Here is a 17,090-nt window from a genome sequence, read left to right as displayed (position 1 = left end):
TTAGTACCATGGTTCAATAGTGTATTAAGCAGAAACATTCATTTTGAATATCATAGAAATTACTGTTGATTTTATATGCCGGGCCTTTCGGCTTGTGTGGTAAAAAGACTTCTCAAATGCATTAGTTATGTAAGGCTGTGTAAGTGTTAACTTTATTCAAAATCCCCTCTTCCGTCTTTCATTAAATTGTTTCGATTATCGATTAGCGATATTTATCGAAGAAATTCCGACCCAAAACATATCTCAGAACACTGCCAGCACGTAAAGTACTTTCGTGTGAAATGTAAAAAAAAAATCGGCTCGAATGTTTTAAAGTCCATGGGAAACGAACTGGCACGCGCGCGCACACACGAAAAGTACCTTTTATGTAATACTAGCAAAAGTACCCGTCGTGGACTGGGTTAAAAAATAGCCTACAGAAAATGGACTCTGATTTATTAAAGTATGATAGATTATGTAAAAGAAGGGTTGTAAAGAGATAGCTTCGAATTCGGGGGTATAAAAACCAAAACAAAATATGATTAAAGTAAAAATAAAATAAATAAACCCGATAATTTATTATACCATAAATGTTCACACTGAAACACTTATCACAATATTCTGTGGATCTATATTAAAAAACCTTGTTAAACTTTGTGACATATTTCAATTCTATGGAGGTCAAGCGCGAACGAACACCCCATAATTTTATTATACCGAATTTCTTCAAACTGAAACATAATAATCAAAGTATACTTACGTAAATAGATATGAAAACTCTTTATTAAAGTGTGTGCCTATTTCCATTCTATGGAGGCCAGGCGCGAACGCAGAACCCACAATTTTATTATACCATCCCTATTTAAGTTAAAACATACTTATCAAAGTATTCTTATGTACATCTATATCAAAAACACTTGTAAACGTTATTTTTAATTCATAATTTTTTTATTTCCATAGTTTGTGGACCAGGCGCGAATGCAGACCCCATAATTTGAATGATTTTAATGATTTTGCAGGATCAAACATACCCATTCCTGTGTCTCGATACATTTTCTATCATTATATGTAATCAGTTTTTTAAAATAGTTAACCATATAGGAGCTTATTCGTGACCACACACACACACACATTCAGCTTTATATATATATATATATATATATATATATATATATATATATATATATATATATATATATATATACTGTACTTTGGGGTAATTGTGCCAACTAAAACAAATCCTCTTTATATGCGTGGTTGCCAAAAGAGCACTTTTAGTAGGCGCAATTTCCCCGGACTTTGCCCGATTACCCTAAAGTACAGTATATATATATATATATATATATATATATATATATATATATATATATATCTATTATATAAAAGAAACTTTGCCTGTGTGTCTGTGAGTTCGTTCCCTATGGACTCGAAAACAGCTGGGTCGATTTTTATGAAATTTCGCACAAAGTTTATTTATGTGACTGGCAGTGTTCCTAGATAGATTTTATGTTGGAATGTCTTCGATAAGTATCGATAATCGATAATCAAAATAATCCGATGAAGAAGGAACAGGTCATTTTGATTAAAGTTAACATTTTATACAGCCTAACATAACAAGTGAATTTGAAAATTTTTGTTACCAAAAGGCCCAACATATTAAGTCAACAATAGTTCTTTGATATGACATGAGAACGATCGAAATGAATGTTTCTGTTTAAAATACAATTTCACATTCATACTTGACTTTTTCATTTAAAACTTGTATATATATATATAGTAATTTATAAAAATATATATGGCAATTAAGCTATTCTGCGTTTCATTTTCGTGAGAATTCATCAGGCCTGACGGTTTCTCACGATAATGAAACGCGAAATATTCTGTGTAGCTTAATTGCCATATATACTTTTATAAATTACTACCTAACTCTACTTATATATTGAGCACTGTTGAAGTAAATATTTAAAGTTCAAGCATAAAATTATACTTTCGTATATTAATTCATGTGATTAAACGAAATAGTTATATATATATATATATATATATATATATATATATATATATATATATATATATATTCATATTTTAATTTTTCAGGACAACCTGTCATGAAGAATGCATTCTTCAAGTAAACCCTGACTAAATGTTCCAAATCACGCAGTATTCGTAGACCAAATAAGATCTCCTCAGTATAGTTTATCTACACTGGCTTTTACGATCAGTTGTGCACCTTATCAAAGTGATGTTACCTAAAAGTATAACATGAAGTTGGATACTCCACAGATGAGATGAATCCTCGCCTCGGAATCCAGTTAGACAATAACTACAGGAGAGATGTATTTTCACATTTTAAACAGTCAGTTAAAAGAGGAAAGTAATGTTGACAACTTTATACAGTGTTTGAACAGTAAAGTAAATCAATATTCAGATATTTATTTCATATAAAGATCAAGTGTTAGCTCCAAAAAAGGGGCTCATTGATTTCTGAGAACTTCAAATGACATAAAATGAAGCACGCACACATATATATATACATATATATACATATATATATACATATATATATACATATATATGCATATATATATACATATATATGCATATATATACACATATATATACATATATATACATATATATATACATATATATACATATATATATACATATATATATGTACATATATGTATATATATGTATATATATGTGTATATATATGTATATATATGTATAATAAATTCTTGTACATGATAATTTACAATTATTTATTGTGTGTATATATATACATATATACACATTTATGTACACGTATATATATACATATATATATACATATATATATATATATATATTCAAGCCGACATTATTAAATGCAAAGGAGGTACTTTATCATTATTTTTTATATACTTTTAACCTTCTATCACTCGATACAATTTATTGTTTATTTTACTCACTTTTTCAATTTCCATTGTTCGCTTCTACTCACTTTCACCTCTCTAACACCTGAAGATGATTCACAGTTGAATCGAAAGCGTTAGTGATAACTATGAAACTTGTATGTATGTATAACATTGTATTTATCGATTTTCCGTATTTTAGCTTTAGTATAATAATAAATAAAACAAATGTAGAAATGTGGTTGCATTTACATTGTCTGACGCCAACTTGCTGTTTTTGTGTGTAAATAAAATTAAAATCACTCGTTTATGACTTGCCTGTTTTTATAAGCGTGGCTGAAATTCAACGGAAACCTGATTTTTCATAGATATCAAAGCCCCAACGAAATGTAACAAATCAGATGATTAAAAGAATTAATGTTCCTGCATTTCAAAATCTTCTTAGTATGTGATATAAAATAGAAGCTTAAATTTCTAAACATGCTGTGATATTTATCTTTAATTAATATGAAATAAGATGAAACGTATTTTTTCACCGATGTCCAATCTTAATTTAAGATGTTAATTACGGATTCAATGGCGACTTTCAAATGAAGTTAAAAAAACAAAGCTGAAAACCTTACTTTTCTTGGAAATTAAAGTTTTTCACTAATTTACTGCGACAGAAATTACCATGGCTTAATCAGAAATTTGAATGAAATAAAATATAATAAATTAAAACAAAAGTATAACTATACTGAAAGATTAAAGATACTGTTCTCATCTTTCCAAATCGTCTTTTTTTTTTTTTTTTTTTTTACACAGTGATCACCACTTATCAAGGCCCGGAAGCCACTCAGGGATAAGGGTTATTGCAAGTACATTACGTTAGTGTGGAGATTTGATGAAGTGTTTACTTAAGGAGGCGGTTCATCAGGAATTTGTTAACATTGGACTTGAACACATCCAAGTTGTAGTCCGGTGGGAAGCAGGCAGACGGAACAGAGTTCCACAGGCGTGCAGTTCTAAGAAAGAAGCTTTGTTTATGGAATCCACGTTGTGATTTAGGCACAGATAAAGAGTGGGGGAAATTTTTCACAGTGGATTCGGCTAGACGGGTGTTTTTCGTGAAATATTGGTGAGGGGGGACCAGCAATTGGAGTTCAGACGTGCACCTGCCATGGAAAAACGATAAAACAAGGATAGGCTCGCAACGTCTCTTCTGTGGGAGAGAGGTTGCAGGGTAGAGAAAAGGGCATCCTCCACTAAGCCACGAAGTCTATTTTGTACTCTGTCAAGGCAGGATAGGCTTATTTTTGCAGCTCCTGCCCAGATATGGCAACAGTATTCCATCCTTGCACGTACTTGGCTTTTATATAGATAGAGAATTGCATCAGTAGTGAGATATCTTCTGGAGCGATAAAAGGATCCCAATATCTTTCCAGCGACCTTGGCAACAGAGTTGATGTACGTGTTCCATTTCAGATCAGGAGTAAAGGTCAAACCCAGAAGCTTGTCAAAACACGGGGCCTCTCCCAGACGAGAGCCATCCATCACAATTGATGCCAGACGGGGATCAGAGCGTTGATGATGTAAGGATAGGAGTTTGGTTTTGGATGCATTAAAGGTAACCAGCCACGTCTTCCCCCACTGAACCACGCGCTCGAGATCAGAGGAGAGAGAATCAGAGAGAACTTTGTCATTTACAGCCTTTCATGTGTTGCCGTAGATGGTCGTGTCATCAGCATAGATGTCAACAAATGATTTAAGTATGTGTTTAGGGAGGTCATTGATGTAGATCAGGAAGAGAGTTGGGCCTAGGATTGACCCCTGAGGGACTCCAGCATTTATATTGCAGGCCTCCGATTTTTGTCCATCTACCACTACTCTTATCAGCCTATCGGAGAGAAATGATTTAATGATTGAGAAAACATTTCCAGTTATACCGTAGCTGGAAATCTTGTGAAGTAGACCCTTATGCCATACCTTGTCGTAGGCCTTTAATATGTCGAGAGCAATTGCCCTAGAAAGGAAGCCTTTGTCAAAAGATTCACTAATTTAGGGAGTATCACGCTTTGGTAATTAATATTTTCACATTTTATTCATTTGGGTAGATGTGTTGTAGCAAATGAATTATTCTCTTGAATTTATAAATTTTTTATTAGTTGTTTGTGAATGAAAATTAAAATATTTAGAAATTGCAATAAATACGAAGAAACTCGAATGGATGTGGTATTTAGTGATATATAGCATTTAGTATGGTATTTAGATGAGTGCTATTTAAATGTGACTCGTATATGAGTGAGTGTGGTAAACACCTGCATTATAATAACAACAGATAATGGATATGAGTTTAACTGTGGATTGGACTATTACATGTATTGTTTAGTGTAATCCTGTTAAGATTCAGCTCGTGTCTTTGAATCGTAAGAGTGCCTCGTTTATTCCATAAATTCTCATTGTTGATTTTGCTCTTGGAGATTAATCCACTTTGAAACTTCTTGCTATTTCTTTCTTATCATTTCTTTTGATTCTCACCTTCATATATTATATCCATAGCTTTTTCAGCTTCATGTGGAGCCTTTTCTGCTTGTTTATCTTAATACTTTCTCATATTTTAGCCTAATCTTTATCTCTGTAATTCGCCTATCAGACCATGTACTGTTGTCACATTTGGGCTGGTGAATCTCTTTAATGTTTAATTTAATAGGTCTTGATAAGGTCCAGAGACCTGTCTGTAATTTGATTACCTTAATCCTTTCTTCTTTCGCGCAACCTCCTCCGCCCTCTCTCTCTCTCTCTTTCTCTCTCTCTCTCTCTCTCTCTCTTACATCCGTGATATTGCTAGTCTTAATGTTTCTATAAATAATATTATGGTATGTGTTATTCAGAAATGTCTCATTTATTCCCTTCTTTCTTTCTTTTCAACCTGTTTGACTCTAGCTATTTCCATCTATTCGCTGTTTGAATACCTTATTTTAATACAGATTCCTATTCCAGTAACCTTCTTCCAAGAATTTCATGCACGTGGAACATTCTTCTTACTGACTGTTTTCCTCCTAGCTATAACTTTGGTATTTTAAGATTAAGGCCAACAGACATCTCCTGCCGTTGAGGTAATCATTTTTCGTCCTTTTTAGCTCCTTATATCAAATGACTCCACGCCTTGTCTGGAGCCACCCCAACCCCACCATCAAAAACAAAGATAATATACCTGAGTAAAACAACCGGTACAAAAAAAATACAATGTGAGCAATAGAACAGAAATATATTTTATAAAATGCTTCGCTACTAACAATAATAATCCAGCGTAATTTACATGTGCTTATCTATTACATAATAATAAAATAATGAAAGATTGTATTGAATAAAAGTACATCCGGGTCGCTTTTCGCAGGAATATTATCGGCTGGTTAAGCCATAAATACCGATTGGTGTAGCAACTTTGTGCAGACGTCGAAATGTATGCTGGACCAAGAATACTTGTTCAATAAGTTGACTTACTGGATTATTTCCCAAATACTATAGCCAAGACCATTCAACTACCTCAAACGAATATCATGAAATCAATTAAAACAACGAATGAATATGTTATAAATAAAATGCATCCATCTGTTCCCCAGCTTATATCACTTAAATACATAGCTTAAATTTCTATGAATAATTTTCGAAATATTTAAAATATATTCATATGGAAATAATTTAAGATTTTCACAAGTTTTATCACAAATTTTGTTATAAATAATGTATCATGAAACAAAGTAGCTACTTTTAATTGAATTACGAAACTGAAACGTTTTTGATAAGGCAAAAAAAAACACTTTTATACATTATTCATCGATAAATTCTGTGATAAAATTTGTGAAAAACATAAATACATTATTTTAAAAAAAGTGTAAAACATAAAAATTCTCATCAGCTGTTTTTTGTGACAACACAAGTGTAAAAAAAAACTATTTATAGAAATGTGAAAAATGATTATAATTTTTTTATCGTTTCATGATGGCATAAGAAGTGTTAACACTAAAATATTTTTTTTTTAAATAAATTATTTTAGTGTGATTTTGTATTTCGTTTCATGTTTACTGTCTTTTATTTCATAACAGCGGAGTTACTATCTTTAAGAGCATATCTGTGAAAATTGACCACGTCGTGTTTGCTCATCCTTAGGCAAATATTCACGTCTGTGGAGATTTCAATGTTGACAATGTGGAATGATTAAATGGTTAATACTCAAGCAAGATACATAATAAAGGGAGGTTCTGTTACGATTTTTCTATTGCTTATGACCTAACTCAGATTGTTCTCGACGCTGACGGCCAATATGCAAATCTCCAAGACCTGTTTTTCACAACTTGCCCTAATCTATGTTCATCTTCATTCTGTCCCCACTGGAATCTTCCGACTACTCGGTTTTCTCAGTTAACATAAAAACAAAATGTAATAGGCTCTTCGATATATTTCTCAATCATACAGTATATCGATACTCTATGGCTGACTGGGATACCTTTCTTTCATTTATATCAAATCTACCTCTGCGTTCTATGTTTTTAAAAAAAACGGGTTTCCATAGTATCAGACCTGTCGGAATGGTTAATTGTAGGTATAGACCGCTTCATACCTTCCAAAATGTTCCATCAAGAACCTTACAGCCAGATGTGGTTTTCTCCAGAATTTGCTGCTGCCATTGCGTACAGAAATCACTATTTTCATTGCTTCCAACGTAACAGGTGTACTAACTTAAGTTGCCTTCAGGGCTGCCAGCAACTTCTAAAAAAGAGTAATTAAGAACACGAGAGAGTTATGTGTCAGTCTGTCAAGCCCAATGTAGCCGAGTAGCGGCTTAGTTCCCACCAATTTGAACAAATAAGAGGCCTGAATAGAAGTGTGCGCTCTATCCCAACCATCATCAATGATCTGAGGTAATCTCGTTAGCATCGGAAAAAAAAAACTCTTTGCCAAAAACTTTGCAGCTATTTCCACCCTATGCGATCAGAGCCGCCAACCCCCCGTATTTCCTCCTATGTCTAAAACACGCTATATGATACCCAAATATCTATGTGTGATGTTGCTAAGCTAATTAAATACTTCGATTCCACTAAAGCAACGAGCCATGGCGGCATTCCTATTGTAGTGTTCAAAAAGCTTCAACCAAAACTAGCTCCTATACTTAGAAAGCTGTTTAAGCATTGTTTTACGGCGAACTGGTTCCTAACACTCTGGAAATCTCACCAGTATTTTCTGTATTTAAAAATGCAGGTGATCGGTCATCTCCATATCAATACAGACCAATCACTTTCATGTGCATCATGAGTAAATTACTGGAATCTGTGTTCAATAAAGAGATAAACCACCTCAGTAAAAATAGCCACAGTGACATGTAATATGGTTCTGCTAGATCTACAGCGGATCTGCTAGCAGTTATAACTCATAGGATTAGCGAATCTCTTAACGGAGGCTTCTTTTCAAAGCATATCAAACGCCTTTCATAGGGTATAGCTTAAAGGTCTACTCCACAAAATCTCGAGCTACGGTATACCTGGAAATGTCTTTTCAATTATTAAGTAATTTCTTTCTGATAGGTACATAAGAGTAGTGGTTAATGTGCAAAAATCAGAAGCTTAGGGTGTTCATCCTGGGTCATAATCTCTTCTTGATCTACATAAATGATCTCCCAAATCCCATCCTAAGGCCATTCGTAGACATTTATACTGACAACACTAGCATCTATTGCAATACTTCAAAGGCCGTAAACGGCCAAGTTCTCTCTAATTCTTTCTCCTCTGATCTCGTTGACGTGGTGCAATGGAGAAAAAAAATGGCGGGTTACTTTTAATACACTTACAACTAAGCATCTATCCTTAAATCCTCAACGCTCTGAACCCCGTCTGCCATCAATTAAAATGAATGCCTCTCGGCTTGGGAATGTTCCATGTTTTGACAAGCCTCTGTGTTTGATCTTTACTTCTGATCAGAGATGCAGCACGTACATCAACCCCGTTGCCAAGGCTGCTGGGAAAATGGTGGGAACATTCTACCACTCTAGTAGATATTTCATTGCTGATGCAATTCTCTACTTGTATAAGAGTAAATTACGTCTATAGATGTAGTACTGTTGCCACATATGGGCAGAAACTGCTTGAAAGAACGTATCTTGTCTTGACAGAGGTCAAAATAGACTTCGTAGCCCAGTAAGGGTGCCCTTTTCTCTTCGCTGCAACCTCTTTCGCACAGAAGAGACGTTGCGAGCCTGGCTCTGCTTAATGTTACTTTTATGCCACGTGCTCTTCTGAGTTCCAATATATGGCCCTTCGTGGCCTTACTTTCGCGAAACATACCCGTTTAGTTGAAAACACTATGAACAATTTCCCTCACTCTGTATCTGTGCCTAAGCCCAAACGTAGATTCCATGAAAAAAAGATTTTTTTTTAGAATTGAACGTCTGTGGAACCCTGTTCCGTTTCCCTGCTTTTCAACTGACTATAATATGGTCGTTCTCAAGTCCAACGCGAACAAGTTCTTCATGCGCCATCCTCTTAAGTAATCCAAGTTACCAAATTTTTACTGCTAACAATTACTTGACTCCTGTACACTCATTAACTTTTACCATCGAGTGGCCTTCAGGCCTTGATAAGTAGTGACTTCTTTGTAAACAGAAAAGGCAAACTGAGCCTACTTCCGGCATTTTAACTTTGCGTACTGAACTTTTCGGGCATAACCCAGGGGTTGTACTTTGAAATAAACATAATGAAACTAACAGAGCGAGACAAAACTTCCTTTTTTATTACATTATCACCCCAAACAAGGCACATCGCCACTTTGATGTAGGGGGCTACTATCAGGGACATTAGCTACAGCGGACCTATGTAGGGAGTTGGGCAGCAAGATGTTGGTTCACGTTACACTTGAACTTCTGCATGTCAGTACAGTTGGGGAAGCAGGAACCCGGAAGGGAATTCCAAAGTCTAGCGGTTCGGGGGAAGAAACTACTGGAGTAGAAGGCTCTCTTACATCTAGGGGTCTCTACCGTGAAGGGGGATGATATTTACCTGCTTGTCAGGTTTGTCTGGGCTATTTACGTTGAGGGGGCAAAAATGCTTGCAGTTCGTCGGAGCCCTCACCGTTAAAGTACTTGTAGAACAGGCAGAGGGATGCAACATTTCGCCGCTGGGACAGAGACTGAAGCTTAGATGATAGTTCAGGACCTATCAGGTTGGCGACTCTCTTTTGAACCGTGTCTAGGAGCGAGAGACTAGTAGCAGATGCATCAGTCCAAATGTTACAACAATGCGCCATACATGAGCGAATGGTGGCCTTATAGAGGCGCAGGATACTTTCGGGTGTTAGTAGGTTTCTAGCACGGTAGAGAGAGCCTACCTTCTTCGCAGCGATTCTGGTAATGCCCTCAATGTAATTGTTCCAACTCATGTTTACTGTGAACGTTAGGCTGAGGAGTCTAAAAGATGTACTTTTAGATAAAGAGTCGTTGGGCATTGCTATTAGTAGTAGAGAGGGTTTCTTGTAACTATTGAAGGAAACAAATTTAGTCTGGCAGCATTAAATGTGACCATCCATTTTTGTCCCTATTCCACTACAGATCGGAGGTCATTCTCTAGTGTTTCTGTCATTTGTTTAGATATGTGTTTATTTGTTTTCCGTGTCTGTTATAGAGCGTGATGTCATCAGCATATATACCCATCTCACAGACAATTTTGTCAGGGAGGTCATTTATGAATATTAGGAATAAAAGAGTTCCAAGGATAGATCCAGGAGGCATTCCCGCATTTATATCATATTGTTTAGATGTACGACGGTCGAGGACAACCTGGATTTTTCTCTTATCTAAGAAGGATTTAATTATGTTAAGTGTTCATCCAGTGATACCGTATGATCTGATTTTCCTGAGAAGACCTTCATGCCATACCCTATCAAAAGCCTTAGATATATCCAGGGCTACCGCTCTACCCTTCCCTGCTTTGTCTAGTTAATGGTATATAAGTTCAGAGATTACAGTTAGGATGTCTGCAGTGGAACGGGCTTGCCTAAATCCATATTGTTGGTCGGTCAGGAGTTTAGCATCTGTAATGTGATGGACTAGCGCTTGGTTAATTATGCACTCAAATATTTTGGCGAAATGTGGGAGAAGGCTAATTTGGCGATAATTTGCTGGGTCAGTTCTTTCCAGAATTCTTGATAACTGGTACCACAGAAGCAGTTTTCCAGCAGGCAGGAATGCAAAATTCATTAAAGCATTTGTTGTAAAGTTAGGAGAGGATTGGAGCTACTTTGGCGAAGCACTTTTTTAATAGTACAGACGGAATGAGATCAGGTTCACATGCTTTTGAAGTGTCAAGATTTTTTATGATAGCATGCACCTGAGAAGAAGTAATTTTCAGATCGTCTAGTGTGGCGTCTGTCCGCAAAGGAAAGTCGAGGAGGGGGTGGTTAACAAGATCCAGTGTGAAGTTGGAGGCAAATCGACTGCATGTTTGCCTTCTCGGTTACTGAGCAAACAACCTCATGATTGTTGGATAGTGGGGGAATTGTTGATTGCCCATTATTTAATACACTTCTGTAGATTTTCCAGAAGTCACGGGGTCTTAATTTCTGTGCTTCGATGCGTTTTTTTGGTGGTTTCGGTAAATGCTCTCTTAGCTGTCGCTATTTCTTTCTTACAGTTACTTCTGGCTTCTATATACTTCTGCCTGTTTGAACTGGACATGTCGGTTAAATCTGCGGTACGCATGCTGCCTTTGAGCAATGGCAGCTGCACAGGTGGAAGTAAACCATTGAGGATAGTGGGGTTTGCTATAAAATTTCCACGTGTGAACATGTGCTTCAAAGCTGCATAAGGAACTAAAATAATCGAAACTTATTGAAAATGGGGCACTATCGGTTGAAGAAACGTACTGAGCAATAAACACAGTTCCAGAAACAGAATGGAAATCGTGGAAAAATGTTTCAAAGTTCCTATCCCATGAATAGTTAATAAAATTACATTGTTATCCTCGTAGTGATTTATTATAGCTGAAATAAATAAAGTTTCTAATAGATAATATTCGATGTGATATGTATTTGTGCCTATTCAACTCCTTTAGAATAAAGTGTACAGATTTGTAAACACATTAAACGTGAATTCCTTATGGTTTAGACCATCCTGTGCCAGCGTGGTTGCCATCGGCCAGAGAGGTTTTTAATTAGATTACTCATACGATGTTCGTCTTCACGTGGGCGTGATCCTAGTCTTCAATATTTCATCAATAAATTGTGTGGGATTGTTTTTCGCGTTCTATCGGCTTAGATTAATACGACGGTAACTTAGAAACGTAAAATTGAACAGAGTAAATAGAAAGAGTTTCTCAAAAAAAGAATTGTTATTGTCGTCAACCAGCGGCTAAACATAGGATATGAAATGGTCCATTATATATATATATATATATATATATATATATATATATATATACGGCATAATTATATATATACATATATATAATATACGGCATAATTATATATATATATATATATATATATATATATATATATATATATATATATATATATATATATATACATACACACACACGGCATAATCACGTTGACACACCGGTTCCCGTCATATCACCGAAGTTAAGCAACGTTGAGCCTGGTCATTGCTAATATGAATAACCAATTTGGCAATTCCAGGTGCTGTATGTAGGAGGACGGCGACACCTCCCTGCAAAAAGTTGCAAAAACCTAACGCGACTGGGGACCGCTTGTGAATTTCATACTCCCATGGAACTTCCTCCTTCGGAGAAAGCCGGTTAAACCCGAATAGGGTTGGTGCTGCCTGCACACACACACACATATATATATATATATATATATATATATATATATATATATATATATATATATATACACTACCACGCAAAAGTATTGGATACATTACATTTATTCATATCTTTAATACGGGTTCAAGATTTTACTTAAAACTTGGTCAGTATATTCCTATTACTATTCTACATTATATTTGGTGTGGTCAAAGTTAAGAAAGTTTATATTTAAGGAGAAATATGAATTAACAACCGCAAAAGTATGTGATACACTTTTAAAAAATTATTTTTCTGAAATAAATTTAAATGACTTTTGCTTAGCGTGTTGCAATTATGCACATAAGTTATCACTGACCAATCAGAGATCTTTATATTAAAATAATTTTATAAAATTCTTCCAGTTTGGGTTCACTCCTTCAAGGTCAACCAGTTCATTTATAAATTGCCTAAAACTAAAGAGTTTCCAATAGACATTCCTCAAAAAATCATTGATAAACACAAAAAAACAAAAGGGTATCGAATAATATCAAGGGAACTTAATCCACCACTTAGAGTTGAAAACCCTGGTGAAGCTGTTGCAAATCTTCCAAGATGTGGTCGGCCAAGGAAATTAAACGAAAAAAAAATCAAGGTGGGTAAGCAGAAAGGTAAAAAAAAAAAACCTTTTCTTACTCGTGGTGAAATTCAAACCGACCTCAGAGAAGCTGGGATTAATGTGAGCAAGGATACAATCAGTAGAGTTCTAAATCATGCAGGTTTTCTATCAAGTTTCCCAAGAAAAGTTCCATTATTGAAGCTTAAACGTTTGAATTATGTTAAAACATATGAAAAACAACCCCAAGAATTTTGGAACAAAGTAATCTGGTCAGACGAAACGAAAATCGAAATCTTTGGAAGAAACAGGAACTCATGTATATAGCGTAAAAATGGCACCGCCTATAACAAAAAGAATACCATTCCTACGGTAAAGTTTGGTGGTGGTTCAATTATACGGGGGTGTTTTCATCCAAGGGTACTAGTGAACTAGAAATCATCAATGGTAATTTGTTGGGAAATAATAGCAATTTCGTGTTTCAGCAAGACAATGATCCCAAGCATACTGCCAAATTTACCAAAGAATGGCTAAGAAATAATGGCATTGACGTGCTTATTTGGCCCAGTCAGTCTCCATACCTCAACCCAATCGAAAATTTGTGGAAAATATTGAAGATCAATGTTCGCAAGAGGAATCCACAACATATTCAACAACTAGAACAGTTATGCAAAGAAGAATAGCGCAAAATACCTGCATATTTTTGCAAAAAATATGTGTGCAACTATAGAAAGCGATTGGAAGCTGTTGAACGCAATAAATGCTATGCAACCAAATATTAAATCAATGTATCCAATACTTTTGCGTGAGTTGATTTATATTTTTCCTTTAATATAAACTTTAATTTTGTAATTACTACCCCCAAATATAAGTTATAATAGTAATAGGAATATACTGACCAAATTTTGAGTAAAATCTTGCACCCTAATTAGAGTTATGAAGAAAAACGTAATGTATCCAATACTTTTGCATGGCACTGTATATATATATATATATATATATATATATATATATATATATATATTACAGTTGATCAGTGCAACATATATACCATCCGTCTTTAATATAAACAATATATATATATATATATATATATATATATATATATATATATATATATTTATAATGCTACGTGCTGTATGTACCCTGTTGAGTCGTAAAAATATTCAGGTTTGTATCTGGGAGTGCATTAATACACCCACATTCTTCGTTAAAATATGCATCAAGGAGAAGTAAACTCTTATGTAACAACCTGCAATCTACTGTATGCTCTGTTTTGTGGCAGTCATCTGCACTGACAAAGATTTGCAGTAATACCAAATAAAAATATGACCTTAAACTATATGCAGTTGTGAGGCCCCAGCTTGCGGGCTTTGAGGAGTGTGGAGCCAGTATATATATATATATATATATATATATATATATATATATATATATATATATATATATATACACTAGCCAAGACCTGTTAACCGGTGTTGTTTGGTAGAAACATGACCCCCCCCCAAAAAAAAAACAAATTAAACTACAGTTGTTGGTGGTGGTCGCTGATGTCCCTTGAAAATAGCGGACCCTGGCGGTCGTGAGCCAAATAGAATAATGTATCTTTCACTGTCGGGTATTCTTTTCCAGTGCCAGCTAGTGGAAACCACTGTTTGTGATTGTCAGCTCTGTTGGTAACTTGCGATTAGTGCTGATTTGGAGCGATGACCTGCAAGTACTGGCGGATTTGGACAAAGCATTTAAGGGAAAAACATTATTACGTAACTATTTGTCGTTTGTGTATGAATTAAAAAGATTACGAAAAATGGTTCATTAGAATAAAAATGATAGCGTAAAAACAGAAGTTTTCGAAGTAAGAGATTCTCACTGTATATTAACTGATCGAAATCAGTGGTAGATAACTGCCTTCTTCCGATGATTGTATTGTTGTCGACCATCGTTTTTCTTCTTGGTATATTGCACGCGTTTTTTTTTTTTTTCCCAAAAGTAGCTCTAGCATACCTTACTGGTTAATTTTTAGGGCATTTATCGTCATTATTAAGGCCAAGAAGGATAAAGTATTCCTGGCTGTTTCCGTTTGTTGTTCAAGTCATCCTCTTTTTTGGAGGGAGGAAGTCTGGAGGGGGGTATCAAATCTTCCAGAAATTGTATTAAATTCAATTCCAGTTTAACGTCATATTTTTTTAACTTGTTAGGTGAAAGTACAGAATAACTACAAAAAACTCTCCCTTCTGCATGTGCCGAATGGGTATTTTTAAATAATACCGTAATATTCTAAGCACGGTAACATACATATATAATAAAATAAAACAAAGATAACATCTTTGAAGTCTCGATAATCAGTCAGAAAAACAAATTAACATAAAATACTCCAAAGAAAGTAAAAGTAGTTAAAAAAACAAAACAAATTTATAACAAATAAGTGTTTCCGTAGCCATTGAAATTTACTTTGAAACCTACCTGCATAATATTTTGGTGTTTTGACTTATTTGTAAGCGGGTTTTTTTTTTTTCAGTTCTAAAAAGAAAGCGTCGCCATGATAAGTCAAAAATCTAAAATGTTCGATAACTACTCAAAAAAGAAAATTAAACATTGGCGCCCGTAAAAGAATGTTTTAAGTACCGTTTTGCGGGGTGAGCAGGGTAATGGCCTGTCAGCATTTTATGCATATTTACAAACCAATGCTGGGTTTATATTTTAAGAATTCAGTCCGTGCAAGAAAAGAGCAATATGAGCTTGTTTACATTTTATGATAGGTCCGTCTGCGCAAGGAAAGAGTTATCAATGAGTGTTAAAATGCCAATGATTCTCAAACCTTTTGTTGCAGTATCTTCGAACATGTTTTCCCACACATATACACACCCACACGTACGCATACGTACGTAGTATATGTTTAAGGGTTGCAGTATGTTCGAACATGTTTTCCCACACATATACACACACACACGCACGCATATACACAGCCTTATACACACACTCACATTCATGCGCATACACACACCCGAGCTGTGACGTCACTTCCTTTTAAGTGAAAACCAGACACGCGTACCCAGAACACTAACTCCAGTATAAAAGTCAACAAAACCTGTTAACTTCCCTTCTTTTTCGTCTGGACCAGCGTTCGAGCTGCGTAGTCGACGAACCGACCGCGTGTTCTAACGCCACTTTCCCTGCTACTGTAATGTGGCGCAAGCGCACGTACACTTTCTCTCTCCATGAACTAGATTGACTTACTCACACCATCTCCCCTTCGCTTTGGCCCATCGATACAGACATGTGCGCGATGCTCTACTGAGTTTAACCCTATCTTTCTACAGTCGGCTTGCCACTTCGCGTTTCTCTATTGCATTCCTTTTCCTTCCACGCGCGTAGTCGTCAACGGCTGAATGAACACGTGTACACCGAAGACTTTCATTTCTCAACGGAAAATAAACGACGTTTATTTTATTCCAGCATTTGAGTTCTTTGTTTTCTTCATTCAATTCGTTTCATTATTTTTTCTTGTAGTGAGTTAGGGTATTTTATATCCTGGTCCGCAACAAGTATTTAATTTTAAGTTTTATTTTTAAGCAGAATTGCATCATTTTTAGAGGTTTTATATTTGCTCGTTTATCGAGTGTTAAAAGACATTTGTATTTTTTAAAGTTATACACGTATGTTAATGAGTTGAATTGCTAAAAATAAGTTGAAACATTAGGATACTTTAAGGTTACCAGTATTTAATATTCTGTTTTTGAGCGATTATTATGTTTGTATTTGTTTAGCACTATTACCTCCTATGTAGAGAAGTGTTTTATTTTATGAAAGAATGCAATTTCAGAATCC

The sequence above is a fragment of the Euprymna scolopes genome, chromosome 13 (assembly GCF_053919585.1).
Source record: "Euprymna scolopes isolate OS-2025 chromosome 13, ASM5391958v1, whole genome shotgun sequence".
Lineage (NCBI taxonomy): Eukaryota > Metazoa > Mollusca > Cephalopoda > Sepiida > Sepiolidae > Euprymna > Euprymna scolopes.
This window is presented reverse-complemented; position numbering follows the sequence as displayed.